The sequence below is a fragment of the Pelobates fuscus genome, chromosome 13 (assembly GCF_036172605.1).
Source record: "Pelobates fuscus isolate aPelFus1 chromosome 13, aPelFus1.pri, whole genome shotgun sequence".
NCBI lineage: Eukaryota > Metazoa > Chordata > Amphibia > Anura > Pelobatidae > Pelobates > Pelobates fuscus.
Genome location: NC_086329.1, coordinates 26,823,175 through 26,835,215, shown reverse-complemented (window position 1 = coordinate 26,835,215; position 12,041 = coordinate 26,823,175). Strand labels below are relative to the sequence as shown.

Here is a 12,041-nt window from a genome sequence, read left to right as displayed (position 1 = left end):
TTTCCTAGAGAATGTCACTCGGAAGCAAGTGTTGACCCATATATTTAATAATTTTATAACAAGACACGGAGGCTCATATTGCATATCCCTTTCTTTACTGTTGACAAATAGCAGCAAAGGAAACATACAGAATGAAAAAAGAATGAACATGTGATAACGTAGGCCCCTCCCCCTCAGGTCCCAGTATAACAGGCAGCACTTCCCTTCCATTTCCCTCTTTCTTTGCTGCTCTGACACAAAGATAAGTACATGCCATATTTTCTCTTATATACTATTCATTGATAATTTAATGGATTTTTATTTAATTTGTATTTATTTAGTCTTTTATTTCGAAGGTTAGTAATTGTGTCGTTATACACTAGCCTCAGGGCCCAGACCTCCCCTGCTTATGTAACCTTGTCTGTTTCTTCTGCTCGAGCGCCTCTCTGCGCACTTCTCCTTGTTTCATTATTCCTCCGCGTAGCTTGCGGGTGCCGCGAATCCCGCGAGATTCCCGGCGGCCATTTTCTGTCATTCTGTCCCTACCTCTTAGTGTGTCGCTGGTCTGGGCCCTGGTGAGAGCGTTTTTCCTTTGCTTAGTTTGTTTGGGTGACTAACCCATACGTCCTTGATCATGCCTAAACCCAGACTATCTACTGGGTCCGCTCACTCTGGGGAGTCGGATTCCCCAGCAATCAGAACTGAGGCCCCTGTCACCTCAGATATTTCGCCTTCTATGGCGGATGGGACTACCCAACCCGATGGACCACAGTTTCTGGCGCTACAGCGCTCGGTGACAGACGCCATTATGGCTGCTATGGGGTCTATGTCCTCCACCCTCTCCCACACCATTTCACAAGCCCTCTTGCCCCGTCCTTCAGACGAGCAACTCTCGGGCACCTCGACACCCCAGGGAGAGGTATCTAAAGGGGACTTCAAAAAGGCTGCCCGTAAATCTAAACACTCCTCTGCCTCCAGAAACACCATGACTGGCGTACCTTCGGTCGCCCCAGAAAGCGTGTCCCATCCACGCAAAAGAGCCTTTCCGCGCCAGGCAGAACGGGCGCGGCTTTGGAAATGTGCTAGAGCACAGATTGAGAGCGGCACCGACTCAGAAATCGGGTCAAATGAGGAGGCTATGAACGAGTCAGATTCCGACTCTGATGCGGATTCCGCCGATGGCGCTCTCGACCTCCTTTCCTCTGCTCAGGCAGAGATGCCCGGAGGCGAGACGGGGACCAGGAACCCTGCGGCTGCGGGGCCATCCCTCGTGGATCCTTCGGGGGTCCCACTCTTCGACCCGGATGACCTGCATCATCCGAGGTCGGCGGAGTGGCTCCCAGCCGACCACGTTGCCACATATCTGGAAAATTGGGTCAGAAAACCCTTAAGCAAGGCGGCCCGCAACAAATTGAGGGCGGAGTGTCCTAGGCCTCTGGTGCCTAACAAGGTGTGTGACACCCCAGAGGTTGATCCAAAAATGACCCAGTTCCTCACTAAACTGGGCTGGAACCCCCGTAAAGGACTAGAGTCCGCTTTGAAGTCCTGCCAGGACAAGCACCTGGACATATTCGGGCCTTTGGCCAAATTATTTGACTTGGCGGAAGACGCCAGAGCGGAGAACCGCATGGTCGACCCTGAAGACCTTAGAGGTTGGGTCCAGAGAGCAATTTGTATTGCTGGGAGCGTAAATACCTCCCTGTCTATTGAAAGGCGTAAAGCCATATTGTTCAAAATTGAGCCAAAACTAGCCAACCTCGCCCTTACGGAGGCGGGCAAAGACGCCCAAGGACTCCTCTTCGGAGACTCCTTCATCAAAGACTTGGGGCGTTTTGTGGGGGCATTCACGGCTCTAGACAAGGCCCAGGCCTCCATGAGGCGAGTATTCCAGGGGCGGGTCTCTACCAGGGCCGGCAGAAGCAGGAGCCGTCTGTCCGGCCGCAACTATCCCCAATCCCGTGGCACGGGAAGAGGCTCCTTTCAACAGTATCACCAATACCAGGAGACCTCCCGCCCCATGTTTTTTCCATCCCGTGGACGTCAATGGCGATCCAGAGGCCTTCGGAGTAACCCAAACTCCAGACGACCATACGGTGAGTTGCCTTCTACCACACATTTCTTCTCCGGGTTACATAGGGGGCAGACTCCAACATTTTTTCCCAGCCTGGTCACAAATCACTTCAGATCCATGGGTACTGGCCACTATTCAGGGCTTCCATATAGAACTCACCTGCCGCCCTACACACATTCCCCCTCCTCGACCGATCCGCTTTTCCATCCAGGATCGCGGTCGGATCGACGAAGAACTTTCATCCCTCCAGTTCAAAGGGGCTATCGAACTAGCACCCCTCAGCCCTGCGGGCGTAATAAGCAATATCTTCCTAGTGGAAAAGAAAGGCGGCCAATCGAGGCCAGTCATAAATTTGCGCCCCCTCAATGCCGTAGTCAGGTACCGCCATTTCAAGATGGAGGGTATTCACCTGCTAAGGGATCTCCTCCTCCACGGAGACTGGCTAGCGAAACTAGACCTAAAAGACGCGTACCTGACAGTACCAATAGCGGAGGCCTCTCGGGACCTCCTACGCTTTTACTGGCGACACGAAATATGGCGATTCACCTGTCTGCCCTTCGGCCTATCCTCAGCCCCGTGGTGTTTCACAAAACTTCTACGGCCCGTTATGGCCTGGCTACGCAGTCGAGGTGTTCGACTAATCGTCTACCTAGACGATATTCTACTCATGGCGCAGGAGCGCTCCACCCTCCTCTCACACCTACGACTAGCCATAAACCTCCTGTCACGCTTAGGTTTCATAATCAACTGGGAGAAGTCATGCCTGACCCCCGCCACCCGCTTGGAATTCCTAGGTTTCCAAGTGGATTCGGGGGCAGCGACGCTGAGTCTCCCGATATCCAAGATTCGTTCCATCCGCAAAGAATTGCGCAGGGCCCTTATCCGACCCCAGCTCACCTTACGCCAATTGGCACGCCTCATAGGCCTACTGGCCTCTTCAATCCAGGCCGTGTTCCCAGGCCCACTCCACTACCGAGCGCTACAGCGCCTAAAAATCGCTCACCTAAGAGCCGGGGCATCCTACGCAGACCTAGTCTCCCTGGACAACGAGACGAAAGACGAGTTGCGATGGTGGATTCTCAACCTGTCTGCGTGGAATGGCAAAGCCATCTTCGGCTTAACGCCGGAATTCACGATCGACTCGGATGCGAGTCTACACGGTTGGGGAGCCCACTGCGAGGGCATCTCAACTGGGGGCCGGTGGTCGGAGTCCGAAACCCGACTACATATCAATGCCCTGGAGCTTCTGGCAGGCTCCTTCGCCATCCGCAGCTTCGCCAAGGACCGTGCCCTATCATGTATTCGGCTCCGCATGGACAATGTTTCGGCGGTGAGATATGTCAACCACCTGGGTGGTACACAGTCGGCGGTCCTGGCCAGGTTGGCGAAAGATTTTTGGGAATTCTGCCTGGAACGGAACCTGATGGTCTATGCAGAGTACTTACCTGGCCTGCACAACGTCCAAGCGGACTGGGGTTCACGTTATCTTTCAGACACCAGCGACTGGAGATTAGCCAGGAAGGTGTTCTCCAACATATCATCTCTTTGGGGGCCATTTACCATAGACCTTTTCGCCTCCCGGCTCAATACTCAACTCCCACGCTTCTTCAGCTGGAGGCCGGACCCAATGGCGGAGGCAGTGGATGCCTTCCTACAAGAGTGGAAGGGAGGCCTCCTCTATGCCTTTCCCCCATTTTCCATGATCCCTCGCTCACTCCTGCAGACCCGCAAACACCGGGCGGAGCTAGTCATGGTCACCCCATTCTGGGAGACGCAGTCTTGGTTTCCCCAAATGCTCGAGATGACGTTGGACTACCCTCGACTCCTGCCGGATCGCCACGACCTGCTACAAGACCCGGCGGGTCGCTATCATCCCCTCCGGCTGGAGGGCTCTCTCCCACTTCTGGCGTGGCGAATCTCCGGGGACCCTGGGAAATCCAAGGAGTTTCGGACGCAACTAGACTCTTATTGGCGGCAGCATGGGCTCCCGGCACTAGACGGGCATATGGGTCAGCTTGGCGAGCTTGGGCTAGCTGGTGCATGGCTCGGAACGAGGATCCCGTTTCGGCCCCTGTAACAACGATCCTGCAGTTCCTGACGTCTCTCTTCGAAGCCGGTAAGGCTTACAGGACCATTAACCTTTACCGCTCCGCTATCTCGGCGATTCACCAAGGCTTCGAGGGCCGCCCCGCGGGACAACACCCTCTAGTGTGCCGACTCGTCAAGGGCTCTAGATTTTCAAGGCCACCCAGGCCCCGCTACTCCACGACCTGGGATGTTTCAGTTGTATTGACTTTCCTCTCATCCTGGCCCGCTAACGCAGGACTCTCCCTCAAACAGCTGTCGGCCAAATTGGTGTGCCTGCTCTGTCTCATCTCATGCAAGAGAGTCTCGGATGTCAGTGCACTGGATGTCGATGCCAAGTCATACACCCCGGACGGGGTAACTTTTAACATCAGCAGACGCACTAAGACTTCCATCAAGGCGGTATCCTACCCTAGTTTCCCTGCCTCTCCTTCGCTATGCCCAGTGACCTGCCTTCGTGAATACGAATCTCGCACCGAACCACACCGATCTACTGCCTCCCGTCAGTTGTTCTTATCCTTCCGCCCCCCTTTTCACCCAGTTTCCAGCACTACCTTATCACGCTGGGTGAAATGGCTGCTGGCCCAAGCGGGCATTGACACTACAGTGTTCGGCGCCCACTCAGTACGAGGGGCTTCGGCCTCTTCTATGATGTCTGCGGGCGCCCGCCTAGAAGACATTATGAGAACAGCTGATTGGTCTAGGGAATCTACCTTCCGAGAATTCTACTTTCGGCCGGCCCCACACACATTCGCTGTAATAATGGATCAGCTTTAAACTTGCAATATGAGCCTCCGTGTCTTGTTATAAAATTGCATGATTTTGCTATTACATGACGAAAAGTCATGATTTTATTAAAGACACGGAGGCGAGTATTGCCCCACCCTTTTGTTACTCTCACGCTGGTAAGTATATATCTCCCCACCCATATTACTCATACCACGATACACCACATGTTATAGTTTGGGACGGTAAGTGGGGCCGTCCTTATACTTGTTGTTTTCAATATTACTGGATATGTTAACATTGATTGTTTTGTGGGATTGTATATACAAGGGTCTTTGTTCTCACTGGCGTAACCTTGTACTAGTTACAAGTATCGACTTTAACCTGTTGGCTCCTGTCCTTTATGTCTCCACAGCTTAATCTGGCAAGACATCTAGCAAGGGTCCGGTTTATTGGCCTCCTCCCGCTGTCCTCCATCGGTCCTATGAATTCTACGGCCACACTTCCCAGTTTGTGATGTTATACCTCCTCGGTTTTTTCTGTTATTACCTTGGGACTTTATTCTCGCATTACTCTAGTTATGGACATTGTTCTTTGGTCGCATCTGCAGAAAGAGGGAAATGGAAGGGAAGTGCTGCCTGTTATACTGGGACCTGAGGGGGAGGGGCCTACGTTATCACATGTTCATTCTTTTTTCATTCTGTATGTTTCCTTTGCTGCTATTTGTCAACAGTAAAGAAAGGGATATGCAATACTCGCCTCCGTGTCTTTAATAAAATCATGACTTTTCGTCATGTAATAGCAAAATCATGCAATTTATTGGCTATTATTATTACCTGAGCTGACTGCAGTTCCCAGAGCACAATGCTGAAAGTCAGAACTGGGCCCTGTTTAATATGTTTTACATTTGTATTAACATTTCTAGAAAACCAATTTTGAGAAGATAATACACGTTATACGTGTATAATAAAACCCTACAGAGAGTTAAAACGAATGTACCAGGTTAAAAGGAACCAAAAGTCTGGACCAGGTCCATAAGATCTTGGGAATTATTAACTCTGATATACTACTTCAGCTATTTGACCCAGCATGTTCTGAACCAACGATGGCAAATCTAGGCAGAGGGCAACAACGGAATCATAAATACAATTTGATCTAGCTATGTATCTGATACGCAGTGTTCTGCAGGGATTCAAACAGGAAGGCATCTAATTATAGATCAGCCTAGAAAAATAAGTTAAATCTATACACGTAGCCATAGGTATTCTCCAACCTAATTGGCACAAAGCGCAACAGGCAAAAAATATAAGAATACAGATTTGCAGACAGATAAAAAAAAAACAAACAAAAGAAAACCCCAGCAGAACCGACAGTCTAGATTAGAACAGTTTTTTTCCCGCTAGCTTTTGTCTAAGTAAATATTCTGGACATGAGCTTTTTAAGTTAAGTCTTAAGTACAGAGGATTTTAAAATCAGAATACAATGGTGTTAACAAAAAAATCTTAAACCATCCACAGTGCACAAACTCTTCAAGAGAGTTCAATAGGGTTGGTAGATCAACTCACATGAACATACAGGGGATCTGAACATTTATTGTGTGAAAATTAATTAAACTATTCAAAAAGGATAGATGGTGCTAGAATATCACGATGTTCCAGCGTTTCAGGAAGGAAATCCTTACTGACAGAATTTGAAGGAAGAAGACGGGAAAGTGGTGCGGTGAATAAGAAACTAATCCACAATCCATTTAAATATTGATAAAGACAAGAGCCCAATTAAAAAAAAAAAAAAAAAAGACAAAGAATCAAAGCTCAATTAATTAAGCATGTGCTCAAAAAGCAACATTTTACGAAAGGACATGGGGAAAAAATTATAAATTTCTCTCCATTACAAGGAATTAGAGCGAACACGAACTAAGTATTGTGGGAGTTCGACAATCACCTGTACGGCAGGGGCTTACTCACTATTCCAGTTGAGCAAGGAGTTGAGTTATCAGTAAATCACAGCGATATAAAGTAAATATCTCCACTATAAGGAGAAAGGAGTTATATAAAAATCAAGGAGAATATAAATATATAAACAACTACAGACTATCAGATTAGTAACTACAATTAGGAAAATAGGCTGAAATCTCCAGTTATCAGAATGTCATCCCGACACCAGATTACAAAGAAACTGGGTTCAATTATAAGACACAACAAGACAAGCAGAAGATCATGTAGAAGAAAAAAAAAATACTGAATTGCCTACTGCCCGTAAACAAGAAGTCACTAAAGGATAGATCAGTGGTTCCCAAACTTTTTAGGTTCAAGGTGCCCCTAATATTTCAGTATTTTTCCAAGGCACACCAAGTCAAAATTTCTAGGTTGTATTATCTGTACATTTAATATTATTATGTTATTATTTATATCTCATATTATTTATATAGCGCCAACAAATTCTGCAGCGCTTTACAGTGGGTGGATGAACAAACAAATACTGGCGCTATAGTGTAATGTACAGTGTTGGTGTTTGAAGGGGTGCTTGTATACATTTATTGTGTTTTAATACAGGGGTGTGTTTGTATGTGATGTTTGCATTTGATTGCAGGGGTGTGTCTGAATATAATGTTCACTTTTAAATATGGATGTAAATTTGTGTGAAGTATTTGTGCTTGAGTGGAGGGGTGTGTTTGTATATATATATATATATATATATATATATATATAGAGAGAGAGAGAGAGAGAGAGAGAGAGAGAGGGAGAGAGGGAGAGAGAGAGGGAGAGAGAGAGAGATTTTTTTATACTGGGGTGTGTTTGTATGTAATATTTATGTTAGATTGCAGGAGTGTGCTTGTATGTTGGGCTGGTGTTTGACTGCTTGGATGTATGCACATACATACACACATACATACATACTTACACAGATATTCATGCACATTAACACACAGATGCATATAGTAATACACCGACACATACACACAAATTCATATAGACACCAACACATACACACATATAGATACACACCGATATATGCACAAATGCACCCTGACACACACAAACATTGATACATGCCCACACCATGACACAGACACACACTGACATAAAAACACACACCCTGAACCACAGATGCACATACAAAGATGAGTGCGCGCACAAAGACAAAGAAGCACACTGAAATATATATATATATATATATATATATATATACATATATATATACACACACACACACACAGATGCACACCGACACACACGCACTCATACACACTCACACATATGCACACCTTGACACAAACACACATACAAACACTCATACACTCATACAAACAAGCACACACACTCAAACACTCACACTCATACACATACACTCATACACATACTCACTCTCATACCCATACAAACACTCACACACTCATACTCACACATACAAACACACTCACACTGAGACACATACACTCAAACTCATACACACAAGTTATTTTTTTTTTTAATATCTCCAGCCACCCTCCTGTTAGCTTACCTTATGTGTCCAGGAGGGTGGCTTGGAGTCCTGCTGCTGTGGGAGTGAGAGATCAGGAGCTCTTCATGCTCCTCTCCCTCCTGTGCTGTCTTCCTGCAGGATGCTGGGAGGAAGTGACCGGCTCTCACTTCCTCCCAGCCGGCCGACATTACAGGGGCCGTTTGCGGTCTTAAAGGGCCGCGGCACTTGACCGAGTCCCTGTTGAACGGTAATGTTTCCACCAGGGAAATATTCTGCGTCCCCCCTGTGTGCACATCACACAGTTTGGAAACCACTGGGCTATATACTAGTTTTTAAACTCTTTATTTTAAAATATTAACAATACGAAGGATATGTAACATCAGATACATTTACTATAATGTCTGCTTTTGTTTAAAGAGAAAAAGAAAATAGCGCTGTATATATACATTGGTATATATGTGCAACTGTGTACGTCATTGTATAATATATATATATATATATATATATATATATATAGATAGATACACACACACTCATACACACTTTCATATCTACTCCTACTTGCACATTCATCCACCCACACAGTTGCAGATTATAATTAAGCACCAATTCATTGCTGGATTCATTTTCCTCTGCAGTTCCTCTGTGGCCGTGTTCTGAGCCCTCTGCATCTTGATCGATCTCCTTCACATTGTCCTCATTGTACTTACTATATTTAGTGCTTCTCAATGTCAGGGTTTCATTTCACACACTCAGCCCTTGCCCACCCATTTATGAGAACATGATGCATGGATTCTTGGACGTCTTTGCTTTTCCCTTTATCTACACGAACATTTAAGGTATACAGATAAGTTCTATAAACTTTGCCATTAACTTAGATATTTCCTCAAATTAAACAAGCTATGAAGGCTGTTTTTGACAAGATAACAAATCCAATGGGGGATGGATTAGAAGGGAAATAAAACTCACACTATAAGCTGTGGAATGCTGGGAACGACACAGAATGTAGTATCGAGAATAGAAAGGCACAACTGCAGCAGAAAAAGGAATTACATAATATTATTAAAAAGGCAATAAGAAATGCCTGGTTTACAATTCGAGCAATGAGCACTAATTTGACACAAGATGGACACAAAGGATGGGAGACGAGGATATCTAGATCATACAAACATAAAAGTCAGCTACACATATTAACTCCAATATTCCACAACATGTCCATGTATATTGTATGGTACTCCAGCCCCGCTTCACTTAGATCTCCTGAGATAAATGACCTCAATTTTATTGCTTGGGGCTAATTTCAATTCATGAAGCTCTGCAAATGTTGTTACAATAAATCCATTGGGATTTTATATTCCTAGTACATTCAGTAATGAGAACCTAGTGCCCGGAGGGAATATTGGGGTGACAAAGGTGGTTCCTTGGTAATTGAAGCAACACATGATTGTACGGAGAAATCGGAGTTGAAGGAGCTACCATTCTGGCACACCTTTTTATCCATTTAAACAGACACAGAATGACAGATAAAGACAGACATATATGTCCCTCCAGGGAGAAAATCGTGAAAAACTTGAAGAGTTGCGAATGGACTAATCATCAGTGAAAGTCACAACCATAACCTAGAGAGAAACGTAAAATACTTTCAGACCACAATGAACTAAGTTATTATGAAAATCTGATCTCTTCGATTGTGAGATGTGACTTTGCTTTCATACCTCTGGGTCGATATGAGTATAATAAATTAAGATGGGGTTGTGTCAACACTAATGCATACTTTGGAACACTGTTGCATTGGATCGTGCTATCACATCAACAATAACAAAATCTGGGTATCGCTGTTCCATGCAACCTTCAAAGAGTGCTTCCAAGGACCTGAAAGAAACCTCAAAGACTTGTATATGAGAAACAGTAAGCACAGATGGGCAATGGCAAGGTGTTGCAGACAGCCATGTGAGTGTGGCACTCGTTTCATATTAGCAATGAGGAGCATTGGATTGGGCCATTGCAGAGGAGGCCATGCCTTCTTGATCACATCAAAGGAGGCGGAGAGGTGAGCAGTGTAGAAAGGGCTTTGGCATTGGAAAATTATCAGTAAAACTTATTTTTTTAAATTTTAGCAACAGTGGGGGACCTGACAACCGATATAAGTTTGTATCCCTAACACTATAGTGTTCCTTTATAATATAACGATATTAAAGGAAGAAAACTCCTACAAACTTTTAAAAATCACAAGCCTTAACAGTGCCCTATATGGTGGATCTTGTCATATTGTCATATTAAACAGACAAACTGCCAGCAGGCCCTATAGTGGGACACCACTTGCAAGACATCAATGGGAAGGCAACCATCACCAACGGTCAGCAATTCCCCTTGTGGAACACTGATGCAAGACATCGAAAGCAGGCAACCAATCACCACTGAATCCCCATGGTGGAGTTCTGCAGCAAGTTGTAGCGTGTGTTTGTACAGAGTATCCTCCCCATACACACCAGTACTTTGTTTAAACACTGGATACCATAGGAGATTGTTAATACTCTGCAGTCAAAAACTGGAAGGCATTTTATGCCGGGTCAGAAAAAGTCTCACAACATGGGATCCACCTTCAAAGGGCACCAAAATTATCTGGCTTTACCTCCCTCCATCTCTAACTGGTGTCAACACAAGTTCAGTACATGTGAAATCTATTCATTCTCAGCTAAGGAGAGTGAGGGTGTCTGGGCTTAGTGCACGCCATCATGGCAACACAGGATTGAATATTCATTAATTTGTTCCTGTGGCTTATTATGAAACTGGAAAGGGAAAAATCACTCCTAATGCCATAGTCACCTATTCCCTCTTTAGATTTATGACAACCCGGAGCTGGAAATAATTTTTACTTACCCTTTTTTATCCAGCGCTGACACTCACTCGATACTTGATCCTCGTCCTGCGATATCATCCTAAAGGTGTCGCTTCCCCGATGGTCTCCAATTCAATGCTTTTTCTGTGAGAAGCATTGGGGACAATATCTGCATTTGTTGATGTTCTACGTTCTCATACAATGGATCAAACTCGGTCGTTGCAGCGGAAGCCCCTCTAGTGGCTGCCAGCAATGTAGCCACTAGAGATGTGTCTAACCCTTCAATGAAAACAATGCTGTTCAATGTTTTTCATTGCAGGGCTGACATGACACACCATTGAGTTTAATTGTTCTGGGTGCCTTTAGTGGTCCTTTAAAGAATTGTTTTTCTCATTTAAATGAATGTGAGCAGATTTGGCATTTTGCATTCTGGAACATTTTAGTCGGCTTTGTTGACTATGAATTGGAGCTGTGCCAAATATTTTGCTTCTCCAGTGTACCCAGAGGGTGTTACAGGGCACTGACTCATTGCAGCAATATAACCTGCTACACACGGTCAATACGAGAATTAGTAGAGAAGAAAATATATACATCTAAAAATACAGAAACACTAACTGCATCTTAATTCCATCTAAAAAACACATTTATATTTTAGTGGTATTTATTCTACTTTACATAATTTGGCTTTGTTTTGCTTGGCATTCTTTGAAATGTCACAGACAGGAACAGTCTGAATGCCAATTAATGAATTTGATATCATGCAATACTATGTGATCCACAGCCACCTGAATATAATTAATACTGAGCTGGGTTCGCAAGCATCTGCACATCTACAAAAAAATTAAAAAGGAGTAGCGCAAAGGGAGGCGGGGGACGCAG

General features: G+C 45.2%; 1 protein-coding gene across 1 annotated transcript in view; it reads right to left on the bottom strand.

The window, feature by feature from the left end:
* The window catches only part of AVEN (apoptosis and caspase activation inhibitor), a 327,188-nt gene that overhangs the window by 51,238 nt on the left and 263,909 nt on the right, over positions 1-12,041 (bottom strand). The gene's annotated exons all lie outside the window — the stretch shown is intronic.